Raw genomic sequence first — 21229 nt, 5'->3', positions numbered from 1 at the left:
GTCTATGGAATTGTTCCTGGAAAGCAGGATATCTAAGGGCATCAGAACCTGACAAGGGAACTCAGAAAATTTAAATGCCCAGCTATAGATGACTGAGCGTGAAGGCCAGGCAGTTGATTGCTTTGTTCACAGCCATGTCCCTAGCACACAGTATGAATGGAGAAATGGACAGATAAGTCAACATTTATGAACTAGAGAGCCATCCTGGAGGAAGAGTCAAGAAAGGTAGGAAGTGGAGATAAAGAAGACAGGAGCAAGACAGCACAAGCTGCTCTGGGACCCCCCCCTCCTGATAGGTCACATGTTTTGGAGGAGCTGTCAGGACAATGCAGGTCTGCCTTCAGCTGAACCACTGGTGACCTGGTGCAGGCGACCTGGTGCAGGCTCCCCAGTGCTGCAGCCATGTCTCAAAGTCCAAGAGTTGGCTGTGGTCAGCCCTTGTCAAAGGTCACTACTAGCTACTGAGAAAACATGGCTGTGAAGAGACCCTCAGCTGTGGTGTCCACACTCTACGAATGACAGGTGAGCCCACTGGTCAGAGCAGTTACTAGTGAGCCTGTGGATAATTAGCTTAGCTCCGAGGAAACCGTCACAGCTATACTCTACCTGATCCAGGCCAGCCATACTCTTCCTGATCCAGCCAGGAATACTACAAATGAGGCTTCTAGAGCAAGGAGCCAGCCAGGAGGTATGGATCTATCGTCACAAAGCCAACACCACTTGGCACACACTATGTGCCCTGGTAACTGTGGGTCAGCCAGGCCTGGCTCTGTGAGAAAGGATGGCATCTGCTTAGATGCCTTCAGTGACTTCTGTCCCTACCCACCACCCAACCCAACTACAGGGAGCAAACCTCTGGCAAAGGCTTTGGGATAGATGTGTACCCAAAACCCATCTAGAGTTACCCACATGCTGGGTAACCTGCAATGACCACTCACCTGCTCTGTACCTCAGTTTCCCTAACCATAAAATGGAGATAATAATGAACACCTTCCCAAGCAGCATGTACGAAAATACAGAAGAGGGAGATGGGGGAAGACAAAGAGGGTAAAGGGGGTCAACTATACCGTGACAGGGAGAGACTAGACTTTGGGTGGTGAGCATACAATACAATGTACAGATGATGTATTATGAAGTTATACACCTGAAATTCATATCATGTTACCAACCAATGTTACCCCCAACATTTAATTTTCTTAAAAAAGAAAGAAAATAGAGATGAAAGGTTATGAATGCAATACACATAGCACATGTCTGTATATGTTCAATGAATTGAGGTACTATTATCATTATCAACAATAATTATTATTATACTAAATATGGTCCCAGTCCCCATCTAATTATAATGTAATCGAACTGAGAAAACACAAGATATCACATAATCAATACAAAATGTTCTGTGGCTCAAATTCTAAGGGTAAGCACCGGCAGCTCTTCCTCTCCAGCTCCTTTCTCAGTCAGAGGCCCTCAGTTCTAGACCCTCTTCTCCTCTACCCGACATTCCTGCATTTGACCATCCCTTCCAGGGTCGAGCACATGATGGTGACACCTGAGTGGTTACCTGGGCCTGACCTCTCTTCTGAACCCCAAGCATGTATATCCAACTCCTTGGCATCCCCACTTGGCCGTCTCAGAGGCAGCTCTAATTTCTCACACCCCAGAGGGACTGACATTGCCCCAGCCCTGCCCCCGACCCTTAGCAATAAACAACCTAAGCACCCATCCCCATTGCTGGCACCAGAAGCCCAAGATCCATCCTTAACTCTTGGTTGTCACTTGCCCCACCTCCAACCAAACACAAGTCCTATCCAATGAGTGCCTTCCATTTGTCACTATCCTCACAGGCTGGGCCGTGGGGATGACCTCTCACATGGCTCCCGCAGCAGCCTCCGACAGAGCTCTCACTCCCTCCGACACAGCAGAACTCTCATTCCCTGTTCCTGCCCTCAGTCCACAAAGCAGCACAGAGCTGCCAACATGGTCTTCTTGCTGCCTTCCTACTTTAATCCCATCAGTGGCCTCTAGTTTTACTGTGATTATGATCGTGTGTGTACACCCTTGCTACTCTACTTTTCTATTATAATCCAAGTTCCTAAAATAACCTCAAAAGTCCAGCATGATTGTCCCCTGCCTACCTCTCAAGCCCCATTTTCAACAATTCTCTCATTATTTCCAACCAGTGAATTCACTGAGCTCTTTCTCTCCTCAGAGGCTTTGTCCATGCTGTTCCCTCTGCCTGGAAGGCTCTTCCACCACCCACTGTCTGACATGTCTAATCATCCCTGAGCTCTTAAACACTCTTCAAAAAGTCTCTTTTGGTTTTCTGATTGTCCCCCTACCATTTAAATGAAAGCTCCCCTCCCCACCAAATATACAGTCTTATGGCACCATTTGCCTCTTTCTCCAATAGCACTAACTCTGTTGCAAAGTACAGCTGACCCTCGAACAAAACAGGCTGAACTGTGTGGGTTCACATATACATGGATTTTTAAAATAAATACTGTAAATATATTTTCCTTATGATTTTTTAAATATGTTTTTGATTATGCTATAACAGTTGTCCCATTTTCCCCCTTCACTCCCCTCCACCCTGCACACCCCCTCTCACCCACATTCCCCCCCTTTAGTTCATGTCCATGTGTCATACTTATAAGTTCTTTAGCTTCTACATTTCCCATACTATTCTTACCCTCCCCCTGTCTATTTTCTATTTACCATCTATGCTACTTATTCTCTGCACCTTTTCCCCCTCTCTCCTCCTCCCACTGCCCTGTTGCTAAATCTCCATGTGATTTCCATTTCTGTGGTTCTGTTCCTGTTCTAGTTGTTTGCTTAGTTTGTTTTTGTTTTTATTTTAGGTGTGCTTGTTAATAATTGTGAGTTTGCTGTCATTTTACTGTACATGTTTTCTTATCTTCTTTTTCTTAGACAAGTCCCTTTAACATTTCATGTAATAAGGGCTTGGTGATGATGAACTCCTTTAACTTGACCTTATCTGAGAAGCACTTGATCTGCCCTTCCATTCTAAATGAAAGCTTTGCTGGATAGAGCAATCTTGGATGTAGGTCCTTGCCTTTCATGACTTGGAATACTTCTTTCCAGCCCCTTCTTGCCTGTAAGGTCTCTTTGGAGAAATCAGCTGACAGTCTGATGGGAACTCCTTTGTAGGTAACTGCCTCCTTTTCTCTTGCTGCTTCTAGGATTCTCTCCTATGTTTCATCTTTGGTAATGTAATGATGATGTGCCTTGGTGTGTTCCTCCTTGGCTCCAACTTCTTTGGGACTCTCTGAGCTTCCTGGACTTCCTGGAAGTCTGCTTCCTTTGCCAGATTGGGGAAGTTCTCCTTCATTATTTGTTCAAATATCTTTTCCATTTGTTACTCTTCCTCTTCTCCTTCTGGTACCCCTATAATTCGGATGTTGGAACGTTTAAAGATGTCCCGGAGGTTCCTAAGCTCTCCTCATTTTTTTAAATTCTTATTTCTTCATTCTTATCTGATTGGATGTTTCTTTCTTCCTTCTGGTCCACTCCATTGATTTGAGTTCCAGTTTCCTTCCCATCACTATTATTCTCTGTACATTTTCCTTTATTTCATGTAGCGTAGCCTTCATTTTTTCATCTAATTTGTAACCAAATTTAACCAATTCTGTGAGCATCCTGATTACCAGTGTTTTGAACAGTGCATTTGATAGGTTGGCTATCTCTTTGTCGCTTAGTTGTATTTGTTCTGGAGCTTTGGTTTGTTCTTTTGTTTGGGCCATTTTTTTTTTGTCTTGACATGCCTGTTATGTAGTGAGGGGTGGAGCCTTAGGTATTCACCTGGGCAGGGCAACCAAGTGGCTGGGTTGTGATGCTGTATGTGGGGCAAGGGTCTGAGAGGGAACAATGGCACTTGCTCTGCTCTCTGCCTGATTTCAGTCACTTCCCCTGCTCCCCCAAGCAAACTGGGTCTTTCTGGTGCTGATTCCCATGTGGGTGGGTTTGTGTACCTTCTAGGACTCTATGGGTCTCTCCAGGAACTCTCCTGTGAGGCTGGGAGTTTCTCCCAGCACCTCAACCCCCACAGGTGTTTTCAATTGGTGTTTTGAGGCTTTGTTTCCCCGGGCTGGAGCCCTGGGTTGTGTGGTCCGTCCCACTTCCCAGTTTCGCCTGCTTTGTCTATGTGTGAATGTGGGACCACCATAACCAACAGCCGCCTTGTGCATCACCCCCCTCCACAATGCACCACCTTGCTGGGTCCGCCTGCTACCACCCTGCCCACCTGGGGTCTGATAGCCACCGCTATTTTTGCCTCAGACCCTCTCTTCCCAGCCGCCTGACTCCACCCCTCCTACTGGTCTGGATGAGTGTGTCTTCTTTAACTCCTTGGTTGTCAGACTTCCATACAGTTCAATTTTCTGTCAGTACTGGTTGCTTTTTGTTTCTAAATTGTTGTTGTCATCCTTATTTTAGTTGTGCAAGAAGGCACAGCGTGTCTACTTACGCCTCCATCTTGGCCGGAAGTTCTCCTTATGATTTTAATAACATTTTATTTTCTCTAGCTTACTTTATTGCAGGAATACAGTATATAATACATATAACAAACAAAATATGTGTTAACAGACTTTATATTATTAGTAAGGCTTCCAGTCAACAGAATACTGGTGGTTAAGGTTTGGGGGAGTCAAAAGTTACATGTGAATTTTCAACCATGTGAAGGGGTCTGCACCTCTAACCCTTGCATTGTTCAAGGGTCAACTGTACATGTTTACTTGAGTGACAATTTGCTGATGCTCCTAATACACCGCAAACCCCAGGGCAGCATGACTGGGATTTGCTCTCTCATTACTGTGGACCTGGTACAAGGCATGACTAGAAGCAGAGGCACAATGAATATGTGAACAAACGAACAGGAGTCCCAAGGACTCCTGTGCACAGGGCAGGCCAGCATCATTAGAAAGGGCTTCATGGGCATTCCTGTTGTACAGCCAACTTGGGCCTAAGGAACAAAGTGTCAGGACATCAATTACCTGTGTGATCTCTAGCACCTCACCTACAACACAAGTAAGTTGGACTAGCTGGTTCTCTAAGGCTCCTTCCAATGCTAAAATTCCCACCCTGCAAAATGGGACCTAACTTGGCACTTGGAAGAAAGGGAAGGTGGGGCTAAGGCAGAGATGACCCTAGATGCCAATTAAAAACCAGCATGGATGCTTCCCCAACCCCTATTCCTCTCATCAGCCCCATCCCCTGCACCTTACTTAGCCTATGCTCCAACAAAATGAAACCACACCAAAGTCTTCCTTACCTCCTGGCATTCACACTTGCTGCTCTCTCTGCCTGGACTGCTTTTCCCCTCACATTCTGACCGGCTAACTTCTGACAGTCCAAGCAGCATCAAAATTACTATTGCCTCTTCTGTGATATCCAGGGAGGCAGACTGGGGTCTCTCCTCAGAGCACCAACACACCCTGAGCCCATCCCACCAAAGTGCTGCCTGTTCACCATCCTCCTGCCCCTTGCCCCAAGACTGTGAGCTCCTGGAGGGCAAGGGCTGTGTCCATCATCTCTGTACCACAGCCCTTGGCATAGTGCCTATCATATAGGAGATCTTAAATCACCACTAACACCTGGATGAAGTAGTGAGAGCCTTTGTGGGGTCTTGAACAAGAGAGACTTTATGCAAAAAGCAAGAACTGCCACTCCCAAAGGACAACAGTCTCCTTTGATGACAGGATGAGCAGCAGAGGCTGAGCCCCGAAAGCACCGGATAGTAGCCTACTCTGTGAGTTGTCCACTCTGAGTTCTCAAACCCTTTTTTCCAGGAATGTCCCCAGAAACCAGGCCCATCTTTCATTCCAAGGCCAATCAGCATCCCTGCCAGATCCTTAAAAGGGCCTAGTATGTGAGGTGTTGTGCTGGACAGACAGGTGTACCTGCACTCACAGGCATGCACACACCTAGATATCAGTGCCTAGGAGACAGAGGAGAGACATATTTGTTAGTAGTTCTTATCAAGGATGGCAGGTGGCTTCAGGATGAGATAAGGCCAGACTGCCAGGCACCGGAAGTGTGATGAGCCTGAGGTTTATTGCCATGCACCAGTTGAAATCTACTGACCCAACGAATCCAACATTCTTAAACCACTCCATGGAGGGTGCTGACTGCCGCAGGGAACAACGGTCTCTGACCCAGCATCCAGTCTGTCTTTGAGGCCAGCTCTGCAGCTAGGATCCTAGCTGGTTCAGGAACTGCTGCCTGCTGCCTCCCCTCTTCCCACTCTCCCTCATGGAGCCTGGACCACTGCCCCTCTTCCCACTCTCCCTCATAGAGCCTGGACCACTGCAGGAAAGAGCAGCATGTGGGACATACTTGCTGATGCTCTATAGAAGATGGAACAGGGACAGTACCCTGGATTCCACCCGCTCTGAAGACAGCCAAGGAAGGGAGCCTGTACATGATCCACTCTAGCTGAAAAGAGTGAGAGGTACATGAGGGAGTGAGGGGAAGATGTATTGAGGCATCCCTATTGAGTAGACTTGGCTGTCTAAGGACTCACGGTCTCATAGTGCATGAAGTCATCTGTGATTCCTGAACCCTCCACTGGCCACTTGGTCAAGTGAGGCTGCAGCACTGGCCATGGTCCCATTCAGCATCCCTTCTCTCCACCCACCTCAGCCTGATCCATGTCCATGCAGCTAAGTTATTCAAGATGCCTCCAGCTGAGAAGCAACTAGTCCTTCCAAAACCCAGAGGTATCTTTCTCTTCTCAAAGTACTTGAGGTGAAAATGGTCACAAAACACACCCATTAGTCTGCTACTCGGGCTACCAAAACTCTTCTTTCCAAAGTGTCTTTGAGGTTGCTCTAGCAGAAAGTCACTCCTGTTGTAACCCAACCATAACTGACATGTACCAGCCACGTTTCACTGATCCACGCTTCAACATGTGCCCAGCAGGCAGCTGCCATCACACACACAGCCCTGACAGCAGAGGCACAGCATGTCCCGTCAACAGTCTCCCTCCTCAAGACCGCCAGCCCGCCAACTCCTGCCATGGTCTACTAACCTGGGTCACTGCCTCCAGTCCTTTTCCTTACTGACCCTGCCACATGCTGCCACTATCACTGTCCCAAGCGACAGCTCTGGATATACCACTCTGTCCCTTTCACCAGCTCAAAAGTTTTACCAGCTCCCTAGGGATTTTATACAAATTCTCAAACATGGCATTCAAGACCTTCTACCCTTTGCTTTGTTGGCCTTATTTCCAATAGTCCCTGACCTGTGCTCTATGCTCCCAGCAATCAGAGCTCCTCACTGTTCCCTAGACACAATCTACACTTTTCTGCTTCCATACTCTGGTTGCACTTCCCTCCACCCACAACGGCCCCATCACCCATCTCTCTGTCTTTAGTAGATGGTTCAACACTCTCCTCAAATGCCACATCTTCCATGGAGGATCCCCAAACTAACAGGCCCTCTTATTGTACCTAATCTCAATTTGGGGGCACTGATTTGATTCTGACTTTTGTCATGGTTGTTTGCATAACCATCTTCCTACAAGATTACCAGAAGCTCCCCAATGAGGACAAATCACCCATGTTCCTCTTGTAGCAACAAGACTAGCTCAATGCAAGGTGAACACTTCAGAATCCAACAGAAAACTGAATCTTTCACACAATGCATGCAGCCCCTAGGCCTCACCCATGCCTTCACCATAGGTACTCACCTCACCCATGTATTGGACACTCCCAATGCTGCCCTCAACCTATCTGGCAAGTGCTCAACTTCTGAGATCAGTGCCATTTGTCCTCTCCTCTGGAGGACCTCTCTGGGGTCCCCACCAAATTCTACCAACTTCTGAGCCACTGGGGAGCTCAGATATCCAGCCTGGAGCTCAGAGAATGTGGCTGGGCTCTGCAAAACCCAGAGTGTCTGAGTGGCTGTGTGTCACTCATCCCCCAAGCTCCAGCCCCAAGAGGCACTTTCAGAGCCCAGCCAGGCTCAGTGCCAGGGCATACCTGCTTTTCCCCTCCCCCAACTGCTGCTAGAAGAAATGCCAGCCTGCAGCCTCAGTCACACACACACACACACAGCAGGGACAGGCACATCAGCCAGACCATGAATGCACACTCTGCTGCCCATCTGCCTCCTAAAAGGACAGCACAAGCAAACACACTCACACTGCAAGGAGCCAGACAAAATGGAGAGCTGGGGCCCAGTCTCAGTTCAGAAGCTTACATCTGTGTGACCTGGACAAGAGGCTTACAGCTCTCTGAACACAGTGCACATTTTTTGAATGAATGAATGAATGAATGGGCACACTTCCATTTCCTCATCTGTAAAACAGGGTTGGGTATAATTCTGAGGGACAGGGACTGGGGAACTGCTATATCACATAAACAGTACTACACTTCAGAACCTTCATCCACCATACTACAGCCACCCATCACATTTCATATGAACAGGATATAAAGACAAACAACACTGACACTAATCACTAATCACCAAGGGTCTCTTGAGCATCCACCCTGTGCCCACCCTGGCCTCGCCACTGGGGATGGTACTGAGGAGCACCGGCCCCGAAAAGCTAACGGTCCATCTGGAGGGAGAACAACAAAATGAAAGGACAGCAGGTGACAGAGTACACAAGCACATTCCAGAGGGGGCAGTACAAACTGAGTGCTCAGAGAACCTGCCCAGGGAGGCCCGACCCATCAGGGAAGGCTTCTTGGAGGAGGCAGAATGCATGCGGGACTATCTTTCTATAAGAAGGAGGGCAGAGGCAAGGGGTCCCAGGTGCCTGAACTTGTGAACAAAGGCATGTTCACTGTGAGTCTTACAGCTTGTTCAAGGGGCTTTTGTACTTAGGAGAACACGTGACCTTCACCACACTCCTCCATGATACACAGGCAGGAAAGTCATCCCAGTTTATACATGAGGAAACTAAGGACCAAAAAGAGGAGAGGAGAGGACTTGTCTAAGCTAATTAGCAGCAGAGCTGGGACTGGAACCTACAGCTCCTGCCCTCCAAAACCACAGCCCAGGTATGGTAGAGATCACAAACCAGTGTTAGGCAGGTAAATGTTTAATCACCAGCTCTCCAGGGGGAAAAGCCACAGCTTGCAGCACTTGACAATTTCCATAGTGTAAATACACCCACCATGGCCAGTTGCAAGCTATCCATGGCTTAACAACCAGCTGGCAAATTTTCTGATTATTCACTAATAGGTTCTCCAGAGTCAGTATAAGTAGGCTCCAGCAAACCACTCTAACAGCCCAAATCCCATCCCTGCAGAAGAGACTCCAATGCACAGAGAAGAAACCCAGTACCATCCTGCCCCTGCTCACCAGGAGAAAAAGACTGGGAATAGGAATAGAGGCTAGACAAATCATAGGGAAAGAACAGGGTCCCCACAGGCAGCCTAAGAACAAAAGAAAGATGACTGAAATTAGCTCCTGTGTTACCGTGACCCTATAATGTAAGTCAAATCAGGTTACTGCTCTGCTCAAAACCCTCTAACGGCTTCGCACCTTTCTCAGAGTAAAAAACAAAGTTCTTACAAGTATTTGCACAATTCACACACACACACACACACCCCAAACCCACTCACTCTCCACTTTGGCCATACTGTCCTTGCTGTTTCTTACAGCACAGCCTGTATGCTGGATGTACGCTCTGCTGGAACATTCTTCCTCTAGATCTCTACATTGCTAACTACTTCATCTCCTTTATACCTTTGCTCAAATGCCACCTTCTCAGTGAGACCCTCCCTGCCCACCCATTCAGAACTATACCTCCCCCAGCATGCTAAATATTTCCTACCCCGTTCTGCTTTTTCCATAGCTCTTATTCCCACATACAATATAATTTACATTTTCATTAATTGAATGCTTATAATCACTCTCCACCACCAGGACAAAACTTCATAAGGGCAGGGATTTTTGGTATGTTTCATTCATTGCTGTATTTCCATAGCAAAAACATAGCTTTACATACTACAGGCACCCAATAAATACTGGTTGAGGGAATGAATAAATGCCTGGGGGAGGTCTCTGCCAAATCCTCTAGATGCCATCTTGGCTTCCCAAAAGGAGGCAGCTGGGGAAGAGAGGAGCCAGTGGCTGGTGCCCGCCTGGGTGGGGCTCAGGATGCCTGTGTTCTCACCCTGGCCCTACCACCTGTGACCTGTCAGAGCTGCACCCTCCATCCAACCTTCAGGCCTCATTTTCTCTCTTCGTTTAAGCCAAATGGGATACTACATGGCAAACTCTGGGCAGTACCAAGGGCCAGGGCTAGGGCCAAACGGGATGCTCAGTCTGAAGTCCTCTGAGCTTGCAGTGGGAGCACTGAGGTCAGTGTAGAGGCATTCCCTTAAAGTTCTTAGGAAAGACAAGCTCTTTCCTTCCCCTCTACACCAGCCACACCTGAGCCCCCACCCACACCAACCCCATCCTCCAGCCTGAATCTAGAAAAAAAAAAAACATAGAATACTCTCCAACTCAGTGGTTAGATCCAGTGAAGCCCTAACTCCAAGCAACTGCCCCATCATGCCTCAGGAGGGTTCCCCACATGCTAAGCGGCCAGCTCATACTGCTATTTTAAGCTCTATGGACCCAGCTGTAGCACGTAGCCACAGCGGGCTGGAAGCCCAGGTTGGAGGTAGAAGAAGCTAACTCACTAAGACTGCTGATCTGGGGAGCTCTAAAAGGAAGAAAGGGAGGGTGGGCCATCCTCCACAACTATAGTCCTTCTCTGGAAGGAACAGAAATGCCCAGTCCACACCCTCAAATCCACCAGCATGAGAAAGTGAGTCAAGAGCTACACTGGGCACATGCAGGTTCAATTTCTGAATTTGACCCCCCTGAATTTCCATATCAAAGTCACTCCTGGTCTATCCCTGCCAACCCCCAGAAACACCAATAAAACTACCAGCACAGTAACCACCTCCCAGGACCTGACAATATAGGACAGACAAAAATGCAGACTGAAGAAAAGAGTTAATCTATTACCTGAGAATAGCTTATCCACTGAGTCCCTCTCCAACTCCTCTCCTTCCACTAACTCCACTCTGTGACTCTGGACTAGTGCTTAGGCACACTCAACAAATATTTGTTGATTAAATGTATTCTAAAACCAAATACGATGAACATGGTCTTGGAAAAACCTATCTTGATTACTATGATCAGTATCATCATTACTATATACATTCCTTCTTACTTCAATGGGCAGCAAAACTGAGAATAAAGACCATAGAACCAAGGAACCAATAGAGTTTAGTAACAAAACAGGGATGCCCCACACTGTGGCACATCGAGGGAGGAACTTCTTCCTGCCATTACCCAGCTCCACACAGACAGTCACACTGTGTTCCTAGGAAGCATATTCCCTGAAGTTGTACAACATGGAGACCCTGCTCCAACCTACCTGCCCCCCACCAAAGGACATCCAGCAACCAGAAGCTGGCTTGAGAAGCAATGCACAGAAAAGAAACTTTGCGTGCAAGTGATTTCCGCTCCCAACTTCATGCCGCAGGACATCAGCAAAACCACCCAGGGCAGACAGGTCACACATGCCTGGGGCTCCCCAAAGCATCCTACAGCTCTAATTGCTCAGTTTAAGCAACATCAGCACCAGGGAAAGAGGAAAGGAGATTCAGAAGATGCAGTAATTAGGAAGATCTGGGATTGCTCTCTTTGCTACCCGCCTGTCTCAAGACTGAACCAGCCACCCACACCTTGAAGAAATAGATTCACCACCTAGATTGGAGGAGTGGAGAAATTCCTTGAAGTTTTTGTTGAAGGAGGGTCTCCACAGTTATGAATCTTCAGAGATCATTTGGCTCACTTTTCTTCTCCCCTCCCTGGGAGAGTAAAGCCTTCCCTGGCTTCAACCAATCCAGAAAGATTCTTTTGTACATTTCTACTATTATTGTAAAAGCAATGATGAAAGCCTTCATTTACAAAAAAAAAAAAAAAAAAAAAAAAGCTAAGCCCTGGCTGGCATAGCTCAGTGGATTGAGTGCGGGCTGCGAACCAAAGTGTCGCAGGTTTGATTCCCAGTCAGGGCACATGCTTGGGTTGCAGGCCATGGCCCCCAGCAACCGCACATTGATGTTTCTCTCTCTCTCTCTCTCTCTCTCTCTCTCTCTCTCTTTCCCTCTCTCCCTCTCTCTCTCTCTCCCCCTCTCTCTCTCTCTCTCCTTTCCCTCTCTAAAAATAAATAAATAAAATCTTTAAAAAAAATTCTGACCAAAGGGATTTCACATAAGTGATCCTTACAGAAGTCCTAGGAAGTAACTGCAGCATGTATCATTGTGTTGAATGAAGGTAAAGTGACTTGCACCAAGGCCAACCACTGAGTGGGCCAGAACCAGGTCTTCAGACCTCTCACCCAGCACTCTTCCCAAAGGCTGAGTTCCCTTTAAAACAGCATTTCTTTCACTGTGGGAGTTTGGTATTAAATGCAAATTCCTGGGCCCACTCTGGCCTTATCGAGTCAGAATTTCTGGAGGCAGGGCTGTGATAACCTCCTCTATTAACAAACTCTAAAATGTGCTATAATTTGAGGGTCCCTGCTTAGAAGGTTGCTGATTGGATCTATCTGACCCTTCTCTTCACTACCCAAGCAGCAGCTCAAGTCCCACCACCTCTAGCAAATCTTCTAAATTTAGAGGTTTTGGGGGTATAAGACCCTCCACACCCCCTTTGGTTTGTGTCCTGAAGATATATCTGCACATAACCACCAAAGTGACCCCGAGGTGTTTCTGTCAGTAATCTGAAGTCACACCAGGCAGGAGACAATCCTGGCCAAAATCCCTCCTCTCCAGCAAGGACATATCTGCCAACATCACCTTGTCAGCTGGAGCCCATACTCACAGGTGTGCCTCATGAGGAGGGCTGCAATGGGGAGACACGGAGGGGAGACACGGAGGGGAGAGCAGGCCTAGGTCATTCTGGGGCTGCTTTTCTTTCCCTTTCATATGTATCATCAACAATACAGACTTTTGATTTGACTGTTCATTTTCTGATGTCCCTCACCCCAACAAAGCCGAGGAAGCAGACACCCAGTTTTCCCTGCATCAGCCTCACAACAGCTTTCAGCCTGTCCCTGATCAGCCTCGCTGACCCTGTAGTCACCACTCTATCTTGGGCTCAGCTCCTGTCTGGCTGTTCCAGCCCCATGGATAGCTGTGCAGCCTGGCTCACCTCTTCACCGGCCTGCTCCAATTCTAGGCTTCAATTAGCATCCCCTCCCTTGTACAGAGGCTCCTCTGGCTGATGGCCCAGTTACAGATTGCCCCTCCTTGTGCTCCTCCCAACCCCTTCTCTCCTTCCCTTCCCACTCACTGCCCCCTATCACATGTTCTCACTGACTCATCCTGGGCAGCCCAAGTGGGAAAGTCTCATCTTTGCAAATGTACTGTCAACTGCAAGAGAGCACAAGTCAGAAGCCTGCTGTGTCCTCTCAGCATCTACCACATCCTAGTCATGTGTCAGTGACTCAATAGGCACTTGTTGAGTGAGTGAACAAAGTCTGAAAATCTAGCCCAGCCAACTCTTCTGGTGGTATCTAGTATTAACAGTAAAAGAGAAAGGAAAGGGAAGAAAATCACAGGGAGAGAGAGAACAGAGAAAGAAAGAGAAAAACACACCTAAGGCCAATAGCAAGGCAACCAACTCAGGGGTCACAGACCTAAGGGAGCCTGGTGGGTGTGCCAACAGCTTCCCTACCTCCCAACACCTAAGGCTACCACCCTATCAATAATCAGAACTGGCAAATTAGAAATTTTCTCATTATATCAGCAGAGTATCTCCCAAGCAGAAAGCCTGTCTGATCTGGGTGAATTGAGTAATTAACTTCCCTAATCTGCTCCTTCCTGGCCCACACCTTTCAGAGAGGGATGGCAACACCCAAGGGAAGGCTGGCAAGGGGTTGCCAGAGCAGGAGGAAAGACTGCTTATGCCTTGGGATCCTGCAGCCTTCTCCACCAACCCAAGTCGCCAGAAATTCCAGCCTATCCCACAATACACACAGCCTTCCCCCAACATACTTCAAAGCCCCCTCATGGCCCTCCAAGATACACAGACCTCTGAGACAAGAAGCACACACACGTTCAATTAGCTTCTAGGGGTCTGTCCTGAAAGTATCAAGCCACGTACTATGAACAATAGAGACATTTATTGAAGAAGATACAAGATACATTGTGCATAGGACAATGACACCTCAGTCCCCTTCAAAGTAGGCAACTTAGGACCTCACACAGTTCTCCCAGCATCTTTCCCACTGTTCAAAACACTCTGCAAAATCCTTTGTTGGAATCACCATCAGCTGCCTCATTGGATTTTCCTGAATCTCATCAGTGTCCGAAAGGTAATTTTAGTTTTGGGAAAAGCCAGAAGGCACAGGGCACCAAATCTGGACTGTAAGGAGGTTGAGTCACCTGGGTGATTGCTTCAAAAAAAAAAAAAACTCTGCACAAGACATGATGCATGAGCAGGTGCATTGTCGTGCCAATCACCAGTTGCCCATAGCTGTGGTCATGTTCGTCATCTTACATCATTCAACCAACAAAGAACATTAAGGTAGTACTTCTTATTAATTGTTTGGCCTGGAGGAACGTACTCATGATGGACATCTTCCCAATCAAAAAACACAGTTAACATGGTTTTGATCTTGCTGAGATTTTTGCCACACCTTCTTCAGGCATGGAGAACCAGGAGACCTGGTCTCAACCAGGCACATACTACACTTAATAAATAGGAAATAATATTTCTTTTACTTATCATCATCATCACTGTTCCCACTAATAGAATTAGTTTTTCCATCTGGAGCTGTAAGGTAGGGCCCTGATTCCTCTCCCAGGTGCCCACCTTTCACAGTGAGAAAATAATTTCAGGTGCCCTGAGCCTTCTTTTCCCCCCAAAACACATCGTCACTTCTTGCCACTGCTACTCGTGCAGCAACCTGCCACCTGCCCACTCTGCTCCTTGCTTTTCCTGGTCTGCCAGTGCACTCCCAAAAATGCAGGCCCTAAAATGCAGTACCTCCAGTGCCTACCTGGCACACAGTAGGTACAGAGAAACATTTGGTAACAGAATAATCCCCAAATGAGCTGAACACTCTACTCCATGAAATACGAACACTGCCAATGGCAACAGACTGTAGTATCTCTTGCTCTGGACGCTCTGTTCCTGTCAGCACAGCCAGGTATGAAACTCCCTCACATTGTGCATTAGCCCACACTGATGGAAGATGACCCTGAGGGGCAGTGGGGACTGCCTGGGCCTCACGTCAAGCATTTGAAGGCAGAGGCCCCTTCAATATTCCTATAGCTTCCTAAATCTAAGTATAGGACCTCAGTATAAGGGGGAGCTGTAAACATTCGCCCATTGCCCTTCATCTTGTTGGTTTTGCTCCATTGTTACAGTACATTTGTAATTTAAAGTCCTGATTCCATCATCCAGCATATTCGTAGATTATTTCTCCCAACTTTCAGAACACAGAACTTTTGCACTACACTGGATGTCAGAGATTATCAAATTCAATGCTTTTCATATCCAAATGAGGAATCCAAGGCCCAGAGTAGTGAAGTAACTTATCCATGTACACTGTACTTTTGTGTCAGAACTGAGGTTTGAGCCCTGGATCCTTCCTTTCAGCCCAGATTACTAACAGTAATGCTATAGAACTTCTGAGCACTTAACCTTATGCCATGACTTAAGTATGTATCTTCTCCAATCCTCATAACAACTGTACGAGATAAGTGTTCCCATTTGACAGATATGAAAGCTTAGGTGACACTTCCTGAGCCACACAGACCAAAGCTAGGACCAGGACTTGCTCTGTCTTACTCCAGAACCCCTGCCCAAGGCCTCTGAGCATCAGAACATCTCCAACCAGAGGTCCAAAAGAAATGCAAACCAGCAGGTCTAAACCTAAATACGTTCCCTTTCCTCCTCTATACCTACCTGTTCCTCCTTTGATATTTGCTACACTGTTAATATAATCAACACCAACTTAGTCACTTAAGCTAGAAACCTAGAGATTCCTCAAACTCTTTCTTTTACCTCTTTACTTCTTTGCCTGGAAGATTCAAGCAGGCCCCATGCCCTAAAACCCATTCCCCTTACTTTCCTTCATGTGTTCCCTGGGCAAGGCTTCTCACCTCATCTCCTCCCTACCAAGCCTACAAAGACTACTACAAAAACTTTCCTGCCTTACTTCTTTCCCCAGCCCCTCTCCTTTCCCTCAACACCTTTACACTCACCCTCACATCATCTTTCTAAAATAAATTGATCTTATGTTGTGTAAACATAGAACTTTGTTGATTCTATCCCAAGTTTCTTTGAAGAGCATACCAGTTCCTTTGCTACAATCACTACAACCTGACAGGCCCTTCTACTCAAACTCCTGTGCATCCTCACAATCCAATCCAAACTTCATCTCCTCCTTTGGTTCTTGCCCTCTACTTTCCTAAGTCAGCCCTTTCAAACTTAGCCTTTGCAAGTGCCTCTACTGCAGCACTTGTGTCTTGAGTTAAGATCATATCTATTTTAGAAAGATGGTGTTAAAATACTGACTGATAGAGGTCCTTGTTAAAAGATACATGAAATCCAAGTTTCCTGGTTGACAGGCATTTACTTACTTACTTGTTATAGGCATCGATGAAAATAAAGAAGAGAAAAACCCAACTTCAAGAAATAAAAAATCTGAGCTATAGCAGATGTGTGGCTATGACCCAAATGAATTAATTTGCTAATTGTTTCCATTTGCTTTAATCTGTGACAACTCCCAGATTAGTGCTTCTCAAACTGCAGGTCATTGCTCATTAGCAGGTTATGAAATCAGTTCAGTGGGTCAGAAAGACTATTTTTATACATTTTTTAAAAGATGTTATTTATTTACTTTTAGGGAGAGGGGAAGGGAAGGAGAAAGAGAAAGAGAGAAACATCACTGTGTGGTTGCCTCTCACACACCCCCTGCCAGGGACCTGGCCCACAGCCCAGACATGTGCCCTGACTGGGAATTGAACTGGCAACCCTTTGGTTTGAAGACCGCCGCTCAATCCACTGAGCCACACCAGCCAGGGCAGAAAGAGTCTTTTTAAAAATTAAAACAAAACAGAAAATACCAAGATGTATTTCACACGGTAATGTCATGAAACATTTTTTGGGTGCGTGTACTGAATAACAAGGTTTGAAAAACAGAGCCCTAGATCTCGATGGTGAAATGCATGTACAGCCCACATGAGGCTCAGAACATGGTTGACTCCCCGTGAGAATATGCATTTTCTAGGCATGAAATTCAAAGCTGGTTATTCTCTGCAGTGGGCCATACCTGGCCAGGAAGGTTCACCCACCTGCAGGAAATAGACTCGGTTTCATCCTCCAAGAGGGAAATGTGCTTAAAGGAGGCCAAAATATTACATGTACTGTGAGAAGAGACAGAGCAAGTCTTGTCATTGTGAAAATTTGTCCCTGAGTCATTGGATCCAGCAACTTCATCTGCTGGGCAGAACTCTGACTGGGAATGCAGACTTAGGGTGTTTGCCTACAAAATGTGGAGAATAGTGCCCACCTCATGGTGAAGCAAAATCTTGAATGGACAACATATAATATGGCTCCTTATTCGTGTATTCATCTCTTGATTGCTAAAACAAATCAAAGTTGGTTTAAAAAATGCATGAAGTTAGCTCAGCACAGAACTATACCTTCCTAACCCATTAAACTAGGGAAAACCAATTTCAAATTGAGCCAATATTTTATCCGTTACAAATTCTACTCAGCTGTCTGCCTCATGTGTCTATAGAGCAGACACCACCTCCCACTGCTTCTCTAACACAGGAGGGAAACATCATGCTCACACGCGTTTGATGGCTCTGTGTAGAGGACGATCACCGCGCGTCTTGTTTCATTTAAGACAGAATAAGAGGAATGGACTTAAAATGCAAGGAAACCTCTAGAAGAGAGCTGTTAAGGACAGGGACAGGTGACCAAAACAGGTGCTAGCTTCTACTCTGGGCCGGCGGAGCCCGCCCCACCTGGAGGCCAAGCTAGCCAAATGTCGGGGTGTATAATGTGATCAGCATGGAAGCAGCACAGTCCCTTCCTTCCTAGATGACTTTGGGAGGTGCCTTCCTGTCTGCGGCATCCATGGTTCCAGGACTAGGCGGGATGGTGACTGTGGGGTTGCCACAAACAATCGACCATCTCCCGGGGCCCCACAGACTATTTCCAGCTCCTGATCGTTCCTGTCTAATGTCAAAGCCAACTGAGGAATCCAGGGCATCCTGGGCCCAGCTTTGTTCAAATCACACATTCCTCTTCATAAAAAGCTACTGAATAACTCCCATTCCTCCAGCCTCCCAGGAGAAACCACATCAGAGACTGAGCAACCAGATCCCTGTGTGTGTGATGGAAACAAAGGGGACAGCCGGGAGCCTTAGGGTGTCTCCACCACTTTCCATCAGATCCCCTGCAGCAGATACTCAAACCTGCCCAGAGAGCTCCTGCCCCTTCCCATTGGCTGACCCCCCGATACAACGACAGCAGCCAAGAGCAGCTGTGAGTGGCCAGAGCTCCACCTGCATCCTTGGCTCAGACACGTGGCTTTCGAAGTGTCAATTTGCTACATCACCTATCTCCCTGACTTTTTGTGAAAAACTGCAACTAAACTCTCAGGGAAGGGAAGAAGACTGCCGATGTTTATTGAGAGCTTGAGTGGCAGGCACTGGGGTCAGAAACCCCTTGATCTCTGTGGATGACTAGCCATGCTGAAGATGGAAACACAAATGGAGAAAAAAACACTATTATGCTAATACAGTAGGGAGAGATAAGAAGAGGCAGGAAAAGAAAGAGGAAGAGTCAGGAAAAAAGGTAAGAAAAATGGAAGGAAAGAAGTCTGTGGTGGGGAGGGGCTGGCATTGCCTCTCTCCCCCACAGCACTAAGTGAAAAGACCACTGTCCTGTGTCCCTCAGCACTATGGCATCCACTGAAAGAAGTCAAGCAAACTGCAAGAGTTGCTTTCTGCCCACAAGGAGCTTACAATCTGCCTTGAGATGAATCAGGTGCAAGACCTCTTCCTGAGACAGAGCTCACAGGATACTCACACTCCCAACCCATCCTTCTCACTGACCACATTTCACACACACACACACACACACACACACACACAGCTACCCAGTGCTGGCAAGAGTGTATCTCCCAGACCCAACACCATGGCTACCTCCCCACATCTCTCGCTCACTGACTCCTCCCTTGTTCATTGGTCTCCCAGCCAGTCTCACCTCATTTCCAGGCCTCTCTTAAGAAGCGGCAGACACCTTCACAACACTCAGTCCTGCTCTTCTCACTCCCCTGTGGAAACACTATAATGGTTCCAGTTTCATGGAATGTTTCAAGAAAAGCTCTCGTGGGTCATTTGGGAAAGACTGAGCAGAACTCGGTAAAGCCTAAAAATGCACAATTCTCTGCCAGGTTGGGGGTGGACTGGGACAAAGGGAATGATGTAAAGATGGGAGACCTAATGAAAGTTTTCCTTGGGATTTTCTCTAGCACTGACCTGACACCTTCTCCCCTTTGAGGAGGCCCCAGAATGGAGTCCAAGTCTCCAAATGAAAAGGAAGTCTTAGTGGTACTGAAGTTATTCAACTATTTAGTCTTCTTTTAACCAATTTTGTCACTGTGAATGGACTAGGAGACAAAATATTTTAATCAATCAACAGACACTGATTGAAAATCCTCTGATATATGAGAAGCTACCAGAAGGGAGCAGGCATATTACATGGACATTACAATCCACTGGTATACATATAACTCAGGTAACAGACATATGATGTCTGTTTATGCCAGCTGCTTGCACACAGAAGGAAGGAAAAGCTTCCTCATGCCTTTGCACATTCTGTTCCCTGTGTGGAATGCACTTCCCTCTCTTGGCCACTCTCAGTTTTCTATATGAAGCTTCTTCCTGCCCCACCCCAGGCAAAATGGGACATTCTTTTATCCACTCCCTGAGCCCCCCATATTAAGACTCTAGCTCTGCACATTCCTCTCTGAGTCTTGATGTTGAAAATGGGGAAGAAATGGGGGACATGGGTGATTCTGGTTCACCTTGAGTCCCAGAACCTAGCACAGTGCCTGCCCCATCATAGGTGAAAAAGAAAAAAAGAACGAGCCAACGAACGCATGTATGTCAGGCAGAGAATGCCCACAGAAGTGAAGGGAGACAAATCCCAAACTGCCACTTCCCCGGGCTCGCTGAGGGCTCAGATGGGCAGTGAGTATTCCAGGGATAAGAAGGGAGCAGGGCACAGGGCCGAGAGAAGCCCTGGGAGCCGGCATGGGTCTGGTTAATATGCAGCACGCAGATTCCGAGAAATCAATGCTCATTTTTAAAACACTGCTGCCCAGAGCCACCCTCTCTGCTTGATTCCAGGGTCAGTATTAAGTATCTTTCTATTTATAAAGCAACTCTCACTGCAGTGGTGCAATGCCGGCCCTGCACCCAGCCACAGAGGTAGGGCAGAGTGGGATAGAAGGAGAAACTGAGGCCTACAAACAAGATGCCAGAAATGCCAAGAGGGTTTCTATACCTAAGATAGACTCTCTCCTCTTTCCTGGGTCCCCTTCCTAGAGGGCCTCCTGACTAGCTAGAAGGCACTGCTCTCCTCTTAGTTCCCATGACCACCACTAGACAGGCTGGGCCATTTGCAACAGCTCTACTAAATACTAAGGGAAATGAGCTCAGAGAGACAGGAAGCACAAGGAACCTGGCTTTCCAGGTCCAAGCTTCTGACCTTCCCAGTGTCCACCAGTTCCCTATCTCCTGCCTTCTCCAAGGCAGTCACACTACGGCTTGTGGGGTTGCCACAGCTAGGCAAGCCCCTTGCTGGGCAACGGATCCCAGTTCCTTCTCTGTCGCTCTATCTCCCTGACCACCTCCAGGAGCCTTCATGGTCAAGGCCAAAAGAGACTGATGCCTTTCATGCTAAACTCCTGGGCTCTCCCTCCCAACTTTAATTTCAAGCTGAGAGACTGTCCTACTCCCAGTCTCACACATGGTGAGATGATGCCTAGGTCCCTTAGGACTAGCACATCACATATGACACCCTTCACTTAGCAGAGCTCAGATCCATCAAGCACATGAAAAGTCAGAGGCTCGTCCCCAACACTTCACATCACACAGACCACAAGACTGACAATGAAAGCCTCTCAAGTGCTCCTGGCCACCTCCTCAGAACATAAGGTAGG

General features: G+C 47.2%; 1 protein-coding gene across 3 annotated transcripts in view; it reads right to left on the bottom strand.

Moving 5' to 3' along the window:
- The window catches only part of TSPAN9 (tetraspanin 9), a 208367-nt gene that overhangs the window by 93530 nt on the left and 93608 nt on the right, over nt 1–21229 (bottom strand). The gene's annotated exons all lie outside the window — the stretch shown is intronic.

This window comes from Phyllostomus discolor, chromosome 2 (genome assembly GCF_004126475.2).
Source record: "Phyllostomus discolor isolate MPI-MPIP mPhyDis1 chromosome 2, mPhyDis1.pri.v3, whole genome shotgun sequence".
NCBI classification, from domain to species: Eukaryota; Metazoa; Chordata; class Mammalia; order Chiroptera; family Phyllostomidae; genus Phyllostomus; species Phyllostomus discolor.
This window is presented reverse-complemented; position numbering and strand designations above follow the sequence as displayed.